This window comes from Trachypithecus francoisi, unplaced genomic scaffold (assembly GCF_009764315.1).
Source record: "Trachypithecus francoisi isolate TF-2019V2 unplaced genomic scaffold, Tfra_2.0 Contig00264, whole genome shotgun sequence".
Lineage (NCBI taxonomy): Eukaryota > Metazoa > Chordata > Mammalia > Primates > Cercopithecidae > Trachypithecus > Trachypithecus francoisi.
Window position 1 is genome coordinate 60,883 of NW_022680533.1, and position 11,680 is coordinate 72,562.

Here is an 11,680-nt window from a genome sequence, read left to right on the forward strand (position 1 = left end):
GTTTCCCCTAGAATCAGAGTGTTCTTCAATGCTTTAGCCCAGCAATTCCCACTACCTTGGAGCATAACACCCAGCACCAGCTGCTCTGCAGGGTCTCTTAGTTGTGGTACAAGTGGAGCAAACAGATGAGAGTCCATCCACTCTGGACAGCTTTCCTGAGGCTTGGAGGACTGGCTTGTCCTGAAACCTAGGCTTCTATTGTCCCTCACAGCCAGTCTGTAAGTAATAAACCCACTTCAGGTCACATGTTTATGGAGTGGGCAGTGTGTGAGGTCCTGGGGTGATTCAGTGAATCACATCAAGTGAGCATGAGGGGCTGCCTGGGAGAGGGGAAAGGCCATGTCAGGAAGGAAGGCCAGGAGAGGGGACCTGGTGTGACAGAGGGCACTGTCCCTGGGGGAGTGGTGAGAGCCCTTAAGAGAGGAGGTTTGGATCCCAAAATTAGCAGGGAAGCCTGCAAAGATTAGCTGCAGAGGAGCAGACAGGGGTTCCAACCTAATGCCTTGCTGGATGAAGAACTGCTTGGGTCAAATTTGCCTTTGAATCCCAGAACCCGGTGCCTGGTTTTCCCTCTGCATGTTGCCCTGTTTCTCAGCCACCTGGGTGTGCCTGTCCTGAGGTGGGGTCATCATGGCACACTTGAGGAGGGGCTCCATGTGGGACCCCAGGGATTCACAGTTCAGAGCTGGTTCCTCAGGGAGTAACAAAAGGGGTGGGGAGGAACCCAGTCCTGGGTCTAGGAATGGATACAGCAGAAAGTGAAAGTCAAAAGTGCAAGCAAAGAAGAAAACAGTAAAACAGTGCCAACACTGCACATGTTCAATGGAGGGCAAGGCACACCTTGCATTTGCAGTCACTAAGTCAGACCACCTTCTCAAAAACCCTGGGGAGTAGGTGCTGACTTCCCAAGGCCAAGGAACCAGCAGTTGCAGAGCAGGATTTGCACTTTCCTCAGCCAGGCTGTTCCGCTCTGCCACGCCCATGCCAGGAGGCCACACCCCCACAGCTTGCAAGGCTGGACTGCAGGCGGGTGAAGGACTTGGTGTCCTGTCTCGTAATTCGGCTTTTTTTTTTTTTTTTGAGGTGGAGTCTCACTCTGTCGCCCAGACTGGAGTGCAGTGGCGTGATCTTGGCTCACTGCCAGCTCTGCCTCCCAGGTTCTTGCCATTCTCCTGTCTCAACCTCCCCAGTAGCTGGGACTACAGGCACCCACCACTATGCCCAGCTAATTTTTTATTTTTTTAGTAGACATGGCATTTCACCATGTTAGCCAGGATGGTCTTGATCTCCTGACCTTGTGATCCGCCTGCCTCAGCCTCCCAAAGTGCTGGGATTACAGGCATAAGCCACCACACCCAGCCTGTAATTCGTCTCTTAAGTGTGATGCAAACACACACACACACACCATGTTTGAAATTTGCTCCATGACACTCAAGTTCAGAAATCTCATGCAACTTTCATGTTCAAAATCCATGTCAACCCCAGTCATGTTTGTGGGGTTTCTATGGGGTCTTAAATGAGGAATAGCTAGCTGGATTCCAGTCCACAATGGGCACCCTCATTGTTCAGCAGCATCCCAGGCCACAGTCCTCACGACTGGCTGGGCCAAAGAGACCCAGGATGCTGCAGATTCAAGGCCAAGACACTGGCCAGCCCTATGCCCTTGAGCTGGACCCAGCCCAGTCCTTGTTCATCCTCAGCTCCGCCCCCACCACAGGGAAGTCACATCCTGGTCAGGAGTGAGAGGTGACAATGTGCTAGCAGCCCTTGCTCACTCTCGGAGCCTTCTTGGCCTTGGTGCCCACTTTGGCCATGCTTGAGGAGCCCTTCAGTCTGCTGCTGCACTGTGGGAGCCCCCCTCTGGGCTGGCCGAATGAGGAGCTGGCTCCCTCTGCTTGTGGGGAGGTGTGGAGGGAGAGGCACAGGCGGGAACCAGGGCTGCAAAGTGATTGCCCGCCAGCGCAAGTTCTGGGTGGGTGCGGGTTCACCATGCCCTACACTCAGAGTGGCTGGCTGACACTGCCGGCCCCGGGCAGTTAGGGGCTTAGCATCTGAGCCAACAGCTGTGGAGGGTACGCCAGGTCCCCCAGCACTGCTGGCCCACCTGTGCCAGGCTCGAATTCTCACTGGGCCTCAGTCACCTCCCCTCCCCGGTGGGGCAGGGCTTGGGACCCGCAGCCCGCCATGTCCAAGCCCCACCCCCACCCCGTGGACTCTGGCGTGGCACAAGCCTCCCCAACGGGTGCCGCCCCCTGCTATGTGGCGCCCAGTCCCACTGACCGCCCAAGGGCTGAGGAGTGCAGGTGCCCCACTGGGAACTGGCAGGCAGCTCCGCCCATGGCCCCTGCCCATGATCCACTAGGCAAAGCCATCTGGACTCCTGAGTCTGGTGGGGACTTGGAGAACATTTATGTCTCACTGGAGAATTGTATATGCACCAATCAGCACTCTGTGTCTAGCTCAGGGTTTGTAAATGCACCAATCAGCAGCTCTGTGTCTAGCTAATCTAGTGGGGACTTGGAGCACTTCTGTGTCTAGCTAAAGGATTGTAAACGCACCAATCAGCACTCTGTGTCTAGCTAAAGGTTTGTAAACACACCAATCAGCACCCTGTCAAAACGGACCAATCAGGTCTCTGTAAAATGAACCAATCAGCAGGATGTGGGTGGGGTCAGATAACAGAATAAAAGCAGGCTACTGGAGCCAGGAGTGGCAACCCACTCGGGTCACCTTCCAGGCTGTGGAAGCTTTGTGATTTCGCTCTTTGTGATAAATCTTGCTGCTGCTCACTCTTTGGGTCCATGCCACCTTTATGAGCTGTAACACTCACCACGGAGGTCTGCAGCTTCACTCCTGAGGCCAACAAGACCACTAACCCACGGGAAGGAACAAACAACTCCAGGTGCACCACCCTTGAGAGATGTAACACTCACCGCGAAGGTCTGCGGCTTCACTCCTGACATCAGTGAGACCATGAATCTACCAGAAGGAAGAAACTCCGGACACATCTGAACATCTGAAGGGAAAATCTCTGGACACACCATCTTTAAGAACTGTAACACTCACCGCGAGTTTCCATGGCTTCATTCTTGAAGTCAGTGAGACCAAGAACCCACCAATTCCAGACACATTTTGGTGACCAGGAAGGGACTTTCACCTATCGCCACGCAGTGAGACTTTCACCTATTGCCAAGCAGTGAGACTCACCTATTGCCAAGTGGTGAGTACCATTGGAACCCTTTCACTTGCTATTCTGTCCTATTTTTCCTTAGAATTTGGAGACTAAGTACTGGGCACCTGCTGGCCAGTTAAAAGCGACTAGTGCGGCTGCCGGACTAAAGACACAGTGTCAAGCTTTCTGGGAAAGGGCTCTCTAACAACCCCCGACTCTTTGGAGTTTGGAGCGTTGGTTTGCCTGGAACCAGTTTCCACTTTTCCTGTACTTCTGGGCTGAGCCAAGCATCAACAGAGAGGAAAGTCATTCAGCTCTGGGGTCCTGAAAACAAGTTGGTTGATCCTGCGGCCATGAGCGGAACTCTCAAAGGCATGTCGCCCAAGGGAGACTCACCCATCTATCCTATCTATCCTGACCTTTGTCTCCTGGATCCTAATGACTATCAGACAAACTTCCTGTCACCTCTTTTCTCCGAGGCTAGTCCCACTTCTAAAAACCACTCCCTGTCTCTGGTGCTTTTCTAGTTTCTCCTATACGAATGATTTCTAGTACAAACTCCAGGACTCTGTTACCTTCTTTAGGCACCTGGGCTCACCCATCAGAAAGACATAATTTTTGCCCAAAGCCCTGTCATAGAGGAGATTATCTGGAATTTTAGGATCCCTCCTCAGACAAGCAGGCCTAACTTAAGCTAGGGTATGGGGAGCCTCAGAAATTCTGTCCTTCCTATTCAAGTGAGGACAAAAGGTGTCACTCTTCCAACCCTGGAGGTCCCTTCCCTCCCTCAGGGTATAGCCCTCCCCTTCATTTTGGGGCATAACATCTTTATAGGAGATGGATAAGGTCCCAATACTAACAGGAGAATGCTTAGGACTCTAACAGGTTTTCGAGAATGCATCGTTAAGGACCACTAAATCCGATTTTTCTCAGTCCTCTTTGTGGTCTAGTGGGACAGGCAAGGGTGCAGGTTTTTGAGAATGTGTCAGTAAGGGCCACTAAATCCAACCTTCCTCAGTCCTCCTTGTGGTCTGGGAGGAAAACTAGTGTTTCTGCTGCTGCATCGGTGAGCACAACTATTCCGATCAGCATGGTCCAGGGACCATTGTGGGTTCTTGGGCAGGGATAGAAACAAACAAATCAAAACTGTGGGTGGTTTTGTCTTTCAGATGGGAAACACTCAGGCATCAACAGGCTCACCCTTGAAATGCATCCTAAGCCATTGGGTCCTATTTGACCCGCAAACCCTGAAAAAGAGGTGGCTCATTTTTTTCTGTACTATGGCCTGGCCCCAATATTCTCTCTCTGATGAGGAAAAATGGCCACCTGAGAGAAATACAAATTACAATACTATCCTGCAGCTTGACCTTTTCTGTAAGAGGGAAGGCAAATGGAGTGAAATACCTTTGTCCAAGCTTCTTTTCATTGAAGGAGAATACACAGCTATGCAAAGCTTGCAATTTACATCCCACATGAGGACCTCTCAGCTTATCCCTATATCCTAGCCTCCCTATAGCTCTCCTTCCTATTAATGATAATCCTTCTCTAATCTCCTCTGCCCACAAGGAAATAAGCAAAGAAATCTCCAAAGGACCACAAAACCCCCCAGGCTATCGGTTAAGTCCCCTTCAAGCTGTAGGGGGAGGGGAATTTGGGCCAACCCAGGTATATGTGCCCTTCTCCCTGATTTAAAGCAGATCAAGCAGACCTGGGGAAATTTTTAGAAGCTCCTGATAGGTACCTAGATGTCCTACAGGGTCTAGGGCAAACCTTCAATCTCACTTGGAGAGATGTCTTGCTATTGTTAGATCAAACCCTGGCCTTTAATGAAAAGAATGCGGCTTTAGCTGTAGCCCGAGAGTTTGGAGATGCCTGGTATCTTAGTCAAGTAAATGATAGAATGACAGCTGAAGGAAGGGACAAATTCCCTACTCGTCAGCAAGCCATCCCTAATATGGATCCCCACTGGGACCTTGATTCAGATGGTGGGGACTGGAGTTGTGAACATCTGTTGACCTATGTTCTAGAAGGACTAAAGAGAATTAGGAAAAACCCCATGAATTATTCAATGATGTCCACCATAACTCAGGGAAAGGAAGAAAATCCTTCTGCCTTCCTTGAGTGGCTATGGGAGGCCTTAAGAAAATATAATCCCACCGGGCGCGGTGGCTCAAGCCTGTAATCCCAGCACTTTGGGAGGCCGAGGTGGATGGATCACGAGGTCAGGAGATTGAGACCATCCTGGCTAACATGGTGAAACCCCGTCTCTACAAAAAATACAAGAAAATTAGCCGGGCGTGGTGGTGGGCGCCTGTAGTTCCAGCTACTTGGGAGGCTGAGGCAGGAGAATGGCGTGAACCTGGGGGGGCGGAGCTTGCAGTGAGCCGAGATCACGCCACTGCACTCCAGCCTGGGGCACAGAGCAAGACTCCGTCTCAAAAAAAAAAAAAAAGAAAGAAAATATAATCCCCTGTCACCCAAATCACTCAGGGGTCAATTGATTCTAAAAGATAAGTTTATTACCCAATCCAGCCGCAGATATCAGGAGAAAGCTCCAAAAGCAAGCCCTGGGCCCTGAACAAAATTTAAAGGCATTATTAAACCTGGCAACCTTGGTGTTCTATAATAGGGACCAAGATGAACAGGCCCAAAAGAAAAAGTGAGATCAGAGAAAGGCCGCTGCCTTAGTCGTGGCCTTCAAACAAACAAACCTTGGTGGTTCAGACAGGACAGAAAATGGAGCAGGCCAATAACCCGGTAGGGCTTCTTATCAGTGTGGTTTATTAGAACACTTTAAAAAAGATTGTCCAATGAGAAACAAGCTGTCCCCTCATCCATGTCCACTATGCCGAGGCAATCACTGGAAGGTGCACTGGCCCAGAGGACAAAGGTTCTCTGGGTCAGAAGCCCCCAACCAGATGACCCAACAACAGGACTGAGGGTGCCTGGGGCAAGCGCCAGCTCATGTCATCACCCTCACTGAGCCCCAGGTATGCTTAACCACTGAGGGCCAGGAAATTGACTTCCTCTTGGACACTGGCACAGCCTTCTCAGTGTTAATCTCCTGTCCTGGATGACTGTTACCATCCGAGGGATCCTGGGGCAGCCTGTAACCAGGTATTTCTCCCACATCCTCAGTTGTAATTGGGAGACTTTGCTCTTTTCACATGCCTTTCTTGTTATGCCTGAAAGTCCCACACCCTTATTAGGGAGGGATGTGTTTGCCAAAACTGGAGCTATTATGTACATTAATATGGGGAGCAAGTTACCCATTTGTTGCCCCCTACATGAGGAGGGAATCAATCCTGACATCTAGGCATTGGAAGGACAATTTGGAAGGGCAAAAAATGCCCGCCCAGTCCAATTCAGGCTAAAAGACCCCACCACTTTTCCTTATCAAAGGCCATATCCCTTAAGGCCTGAAGCTCATAAAGGTTTACAGGATATTGTTAAACATTTAAAAGCTCAAGGCTTAGTAAGGAAATGCAGCAGTCCCTGCAACACCCCAATTCTAGGAGTACAAAAACCAAATGGTCAGTGGAGATTAGTGCAAGATCTTAGACTCATCAATGAGGCAGTAATTCCTCTATATCCAATTGCACCCAACCCCTATAGCCTGCTCTCTCAAATACCAGAGCAAGCAGAATGGGTCATGGTTCTGGACCTCAAGGATGCCTTCTTCTGTATTCCCCTGCACTCTGACTCCTAGTTTCTATTTGGCTTTGAGGATCCCACAGACCACACATCCCAACTTACATGGATGGTCTTGCCCCAAGCGTTTAGGGATAGCCCTCACCTGTTTGGTCAGCCACTGGCCCAAGATCTAGGCCACTTCTCAAGTCCAGGCACTCTGGTCCTTCAGTATGTGGATGATTTACTTTTGGCTACCAGTTCGGAAGCCTCGTGCCAGCAGGCTAGTCTAGATCTCTTGAACTTTCTAGCTAATCAAGGGTAGAAGGTGTCTAGGTCAAAGGCCCAGCTTTGCCTACAGCAGGTCAAATATGTAGGCCTAATCTTAGCCAGAGGGACCAGGGCCCTCAGCAAGGAATGAATACAGCCTATACTGGCTTATCCTCCCCCTAAGACATTAAAACAGTTGCTGGGGTTCCTTGGAATCACCGGCTTTGGCTGACTATGGATCCCTGGATACAGTGATGTGGGGAAAAGAAAGAGAGATCAACCTGTTACTGTGTCTATATAGAAAGAAGTAGACATAAGAGACTCCATTTTGTTCTGTATTTGGATGCTGTTAATCTGTGACCCTACCCCCAACCTTGTCCTTGCAAGAGACATGTGCTGTGGTGACTCAAGCTTTAATGGATTTTAGGCTGTGCAGGATGTGCTTTGTTAAACAAGTGCCTGAAGGCAGCTTGCTGGTTAAAAATCCTGCCCATCCCTGGGCAATGGAACATCTCGGTGTAAAACCCGATTGTATGCTCTGTTTACTGAGATAGGAGAAAGCCACCTTATGGCATAAGGTGGGACTTGCTGGCGGGACTTGCTGGTGCAAGGCTGCTAAGAGGTTTATGGAGATGTTTGCATATGCATATCAAGGCACAGCATTTTCCTTTGAACTTACCCATGTCACAGAGATCTTTATCCATATGTCTTACTGCTAATTTTCTCCCTAAAATGATCCTATTGTCCTGCCACTCCCTTATCTTTAAGATGGTAAAGATAATTATCAATAAATACTAAGGGAACTCAGAGACCGGTGCTGGCGTGGGTCCTCTGTATGCTGAGCACCAGTCCCCTGGGCCCACTTTTTCTTTCTCTATGCTTTGTCTCTGTGTCTCATTTCTTTTCTCAAGTCTCTCGTTCCACCTAACGAGAAATGCCCACAGGTGTGGAGGGGTAGGCCACCCCTTCAAGCGAGATAGCCAGGCCCCTCTATATTCTAATCAAGAAAACCCAGAGGGCAAATACTCATCTAGTAGAATGGGAACCACAGGCAGAGACAGCCTTCAAAACCTTAAAGCATGCCCTAGTACAAGGTCCAGCTTTAAGCCTTCCAACAGGACAAAACTTCTTTTTATACATCACAGAGAGAGCAGGGATAGTTCTTGGAGTCCTTACTCAGACTCATGGGACAACCCCATAACCAGTGGCATACCTAAGTAAGGAAATTGATGTAGTAGCAGAAGGCTGGCCTCACTGTTTACGGGTAGTTGCAGCGGTGGCTGTCTCAGTGTCAGAGGCTATCAAAATAATACAAGGAAAGGATCTCACTGTCAGGACTACTCATGATGTAAATGGCACACTAGGTGCCAAAGGAAGTTTATGGCTAGCAGACAACTGCCTACTTAGGTACCAGGTGCTACTCCTTGAGGGACTGGTGCTTCAAATACATATGTGTGTGGCCCTCAGCCCAGCCACTTTTCTCCCAGAGGATGGGGAACCAATCGAGCATGGCTGCCAACAACTTATAGTCCAGACTTACACCACCCAAAATGATCTCTTAGAAGTCCCCTTAGCTAATCTTGACCTTAACCTATATAATGATGGAAGTTCATTTGTGGAGAATGGGATATGAAGGGCAGGTTATGCCATAGTTAATGATGTAACCATACTTGAAAGTAAGTCTTTTCCCCCAGGGGCCAGTGCCCAGTTAGCAGAACTAGTGGCACTTACTCAAGACTTAGAACTCAGAAAGGGAAAAAGAATAAATGTGTATACAGATAGCAAGTATGCTTATCTAATCCTATATGCCCCTGCTGCAATATGGAAAGAAAGAGAGTTCCTAACTTCTGGGGGAACTCCCACTAAATACCACAGGGAAACCATGGAGTTATTGCACTCAGTGCAAAAAGCCAAGGAGGTGGCAGTCTTACACTGCCAAAGCCATCAAAGAGGGGAAGGAGAAGGGAGAACAGCAGCATAAGTGGCTGGCAGAGGCAGGGAAAGACCAGCAGAGAGAGAAGGAGACAGAGAGACAGAGACAGGAAGAGAGAGACAAAGAGGGAGTCAGAAGCAGAAAGTCAGAGAGAGAAAGACAAAGAGAGAGATAAAGAAGAAGTCAAAGAGAGAGAAAGAAGGAGATAGAAATAGTAAAGAAAAAACAGTGTACGCTATTCCTTTAAAAGCCAGGGTAAAGTTCTGTCTACCCGGCCAAGGTATATTCTTCTTATGTGGAATGTTGACCTATATCTGCCTCCTCACTAACTGGACCGGCACCTGCACCTTAGTCTTTTGAGGTCCCAACATTAACATTGCCCCAGGAAATCAGACCCTATCAGTACCCCTCAACGCTCAAGTCCATCAGTGCAGAACCATACAACTAATACCCCTACTTACAGGGTTAGGAAAGGCTACTGCTACAGGAACCAGAATAGCCAGTTTATTTACTTCATTATCATGCTACCACACACTGTCAAAGACTTTCTCAGACAGTTTTCGAGAGATAACAAAATTTATCCTTACTCTACAATCCCAAATAGATTCTTTGGCAGCAGTGACTCTCCAAAACCGCTGAGGCCTAGACCTCCTCACTGCTGAGAAAGGAGGACTCTGAACCTTCTTAGGAGAACAGTGTTATTTTTACTCTGACAAGTCAGTGATGGTATTAGATGTCACCCAAAATTTACAGGAAAAGGCTTCTGAAATCAGGCAACGCCTTTCAAATTCTTATACCAACCTCTGGAGTTGGGCAACATGGCTTCTCCCCTTTCTAGGTCCCATGGCAGCCATCTTGCTGTTACGCACCTTTGGACCCTGTATTTTTAACCTTTTTGTCAAATTTGTTTCCTCTAGAATTGAGGCCATCAAGCTACAGATGGTCTTACAAATGGAACCCCAAATGAGTTCAACTAACAACTTCTACTGAGGACCCCTGGACCATTGCTGGCACTTTCACTGGCCTAAAGAGTTCCCCTCTGGAGGACACTACAACTGCAAGGCCCCTTCTTTGCCCCTATCCAGCAGGAGGAAGCTAGAGTGTTCATTGGCCAAATTCCCAACAGCAGTTGGGGTGTCCTATTTAGAGGGGGGATTCAGAGGTGACAACATGTTAGCAGCCCTTGCTCACTCTCGGCACCTCCTTGGCCTTGGCATCCACTCTGGTTGCACTTGAGGAGCCCTTCAACCTGCCACTGCACTGTGGGAGCCCCTCTCTGGGCTGTCTGAGGCTGAAGCTGGCTCCCTCTGCTTGCGGGGAGGTGTGGAGGGAGAGGTAATGGTGGGAACTGGGGCTGTGCAGCACTCATGGGCCAGCGTGAGTTCTGGGTGGGCACGGGTTTGGCATGCCCCGCACTTGGAGTAGCCAGCTGGCGCCGCTGGCCCCAGGCAATGAGGGGCTTAGCACCCGGGCCAGCAGCTGTGGAAGGTGTGCCATGTCCCCCAGCACCACCAGCCCACCCATGCTGTTCTTGAATTCTTGCCAGGCCTCAGCCACCTCCCCATGGGGCAGGACTCAGGACCTGCAGCCCGCCATGCCCAAGGCCCCCCCCGCCGTGGGCTCCCACGTGACCCCAGCCTCAACTGATGGGCGCCGCCACCTGCTCCATGGTACCCAGTCCCATCAACTGCCCAAGGGCTGAGGAGTGTGGGCGTGTGGCGCAGAACTGGCAGGCAGCTCCACCTGTGGCCCTGGCATGTGATCTACTAGGCAAAACCAGCTGGGCTCCTGAGTCAGGTGGGGACTTGGAGAACTTTTATGTCTAGCTGGAGGATTGTGTATGCATCAATCAGCACTCTTTGTCTAGCTTGGGGTTTGTGGATGCACCAATCAGCACTCTGTATCTAGCTAATCTGGTGAGGATTTGGAGAACTTTTATGTCTAGCTAGAGGATTGTAAATCAGTCAGCATTCTGTATCTATCTCGGGGTTTGTGGATGCACCAATCAGCACTCTGCATCTAGCTAATCTGGTAGGGACTTGGAGACCTTTTATGTCTAGCTAGAGGATTGTAAATGCACCAATCAGCACACTGTGTCTAGCTCAAGGTTTGTAAACCCACCAATCAGCGCTCTGTGTTTAGCTAATCTAGTGGGGACTTGGAGAAATTCTGTGTCTAACTAAAGCATTGTAAATGCACCAATCAGCACTCTGTGCCTAGCTAAAGGTTTGTAAATGCACCGATCAGCACTCTATGTCTAGCTAATCTGGTGAGGACTTGGAGAATTTTTTGTCTAGCTAGAGGACTGTTAATGCATCAATCAGCATTCTGTGTCTAGCTCGGGGTTTGTGGATGCACCAATCAGCACTCTGTATCTAGCTAATCTGGTGGGGACTTGGAGAACTTTTATGTCTAGCTAGAGGATTGTAAATGCACCAATCAGCACACTGTGTCTAGCTAAAGGATTGTAAATGCACCAATCAGCACTCTGTGTCTAGCTCAAGGTTTGTAAACCCACCAATCAGCGCTCTGTGTTTAGCTCATCTAGTGAGGACTTGGAGAACTTCTGTGTCTAACTAAAGGATTGTAAATGCACCAATCAGCACTCTGTGTCTAGCTAAAGGTTTGTAAATGCACCGATCAGCACTCTATGTCTAGCTAATCTAGTGGGGACT